This window comes from Apis dorsata, unplaced genomic scaffold (assembly GCF_000469605.1).
Source record: "Apis dorsata unplaced genomic scaffold, Apis dorsata 1.3 scaffold_654, whole genome shotgun sequence".
NCBI lineage: Eukaryota > Metazoa > Arthropoda > Insecta > Hymenoptera > Apidae > Apis > Apis dorsata.
The window spans coordinates 117,925-120,779 of NW_006263843.1; the positions used below are offsets into that span (position 1 = coordinate 117,925).

General features: G+C 17.5%; 1 long non-coding RNA gene across 1 annotated transcript in view; it reads right to left on the reverse strand.

The window, feature by feature from the left end:
- The window catches only part of LOC116186398, a 24,723-nt gene extending 23,951 nt beyond the window's left edge, over positions 1-772 (reverse strand). Inside the window, exon 1 of the long non-coding RNA XR_004151378.1 lies at positions 304-772. This is a non-coding gene — a long non-coding RNA (uncharacterized LOC116186398). The remainder of the gene's footprint in view (positions 1-303) is intronic.
- Positions 773-2,855: the final 2,083 nt, after the last annotated feature.

The following is a 2,855-nucleotide window of genomic DNA, read 5'->3' on the forward strand; positions in this document are numbered from 1 at the left end:
TATTTGAATTATCTTGAGATTATTCAAAATTGAAAATGAAAATTTTTATAAATAACTCATATCATTCAGTTATACACTACATGATAATTTATTTTAATTTAGACAAATAAATAAATATATTTATGTATATCATATATATATAGTTTATATAAATAAAAAGAAGAAATATCATAACATAAACATTGATATAAAAATTTATAATATATATATAATATACTAATATAATTTAANTAATATTATTAAAAATTTATTTCTGTAATTGGTTATTTTTAAATTATACATATTATTAAATAAAGTACTCACCATTAATTTTATACTATTGAACACGTTTTTGATAAAATCACATTTCAAATTATCACTCTATATATAGCTTCTGTAAAAACATATGAAAAAATCACAACAAAAATATGTTATTTCACCAAATAATTTAAAAGTAATTACTTCAACATTTCATAAAATATTATTATATTTATTTGTAAAATACAAACTGAATTTTCTCTTTGATATTTATATTTTATTCTCAGATAAACATAAACTTAATCTCAAATATTCAGCGTTTAATATCACACTACATTTAGAAGTAGTATAAGAAAAAAAGAGTAACTAAAGAAAAAGCGATTGCTGCACCATCTACTAGATCATTTATATTACGATACGTTTTCACACAACTTTAAATTGACTTCTATAGTTAAATATCATAATTTTTATCGTCGTTTCATTATCATAATATTGAATTTGAATATTGAATAAAAAAATACGATCTATATTGTTACACTATCATTATTATAATATCATTATATAATATATTATATTTTTATAAATCATGATAATTAAATATATGAAAATGTATTTTACATATATTCCGGTAGATGACATAGCAATCGCGTCATATTATTTTCTCTTTAATTAAATTTTCTTTTCTCTTCTTTTAATTACTTCCAAATAAAATTGATATAAGCATTTAAAAATCTAATCTAAAGTTCGAAAGGAAAAAAAAATTATTTGTTAGCGTTTTTTCAATTCAATTAATTTTGAATTGGAGTATTGTTATTGTAATATTATTCTATATACTTAAATACGTGTAAAAAATACACATAATTATCAGTATAAAGACATCCTATAATAAGCCTATCTAAAGAGGATATAAATAAATAATGGACTAAAAAAATACATCTTGGTAAATATTTTTGCAAAAAATTCTCAAGAACATTTTAATTCTTTCGCTACAATTTTTTTTTTTTGGTTTTTATATTATATGTTGCAGTAAAAATATAATAAATGATTATTATAATTCAAAATGACGAAAAGCATGATTTCATTTCATTTCTGAGTCTGATACATAATTAAATTGCTTATAATTTATAAATAAGCCACAAGTTTCATTTTTTTTATTTATATATTTATTTGTATTTATATATTTGTTTTGCTTTTAGAATCGATCTCCAAAAATATCCTACGAATATATTAACATTTTATATTAAAAAAAAAATAGAATTTGTTATTCTTCATAAATATTATAAAAAATATAATTCGTTATTATAAAATAATATATATTATAAAATAACTAATTCGATAATTTAAATATTTTGATTTTTTGATTTTAATATATTAAATATAATCATGATACTTCATTTATAATGAAGAACTAGAAATTATTTTTTATTTGTTTCAAGAAGAATTTCATACTCTGTCAAAAGTCTTATAAGAATATAATTTTTATCATAAAATAACAAAAAGAAATCATATTAACAAGATATATTAATAAGATAAATCAGAAAAACAAAAAAAATTAAAAAATATATATTAATAAAAATAATATTTTTTGAAATATTGTTATATTTTCTGATAAAAATAAATTTAATATAATAAACATTTTTCATTTTAACGAACGTAATTATGTTTGGAGAAAATCGAATATAAAATGAAAATTGGAAATTTATGTTTAATCGTAAACAATAATGATTCTATCAATATGGGATTATATAACAATCTAATTTATATAGATGAAATTTTAGATAAATATTTCTATATATATTATATATATATTATATATATATATATATTATATGAATATTTATATATTATATATATATTATATGAAAAATTTTAAGCAAAATACTGAAACAAATACTAATGCAGAGACAAACAGCAGCATACAAAAATATAATCTATAGATTTTAAAAATTGATCGAATATTTTCTGTCAATATCTCTGAATATAGATATAACAAATAGATTACAAAAATAGATTATATTGCAGATTCTTTATAACTATGCGTTGCTAATAAATTGATAATCGGTAAATTCATCGCTACTCCTATTTTTAAATGCTCCTGAAATTTAAAATATAACACGTTGATATAGTAAAATATTTGCAGAATATATAGAAATATTTATTTTTTTAAATATAATATTTACTTTTATACTTATTAAAATCTGATTATATGTTTCCATCTATATCTTTTGAATTGGTATATTTACATTTTTTATTCTGCCATATGAATTAAAAATAAAAAGATTGAAATAAAATTTTAATAAATTTTGGTTTTTAAATAAAGTTTTTACTTTCATATTTATTTATTATTAACTACTGCTCATATTTATTTACTATTCATATTTACATAATAATGTCTTTTATAGCTAGAGAATCATAAAAAAAGTGATGAAGAGGTTTAAAACGAATCTTTTATAATAAACCATTATATTATAAACTTGTGATTATATAGTGATCAGAAAGAATAATAAAAAAAAAAGGATTCAAATTTTTAAAAGATTTTTCTTTTACAAATTTCGATGAAAAAATATCAAATATCAATATAATTGATGAGATTTAAACATCTGATGAGTAACAATTCA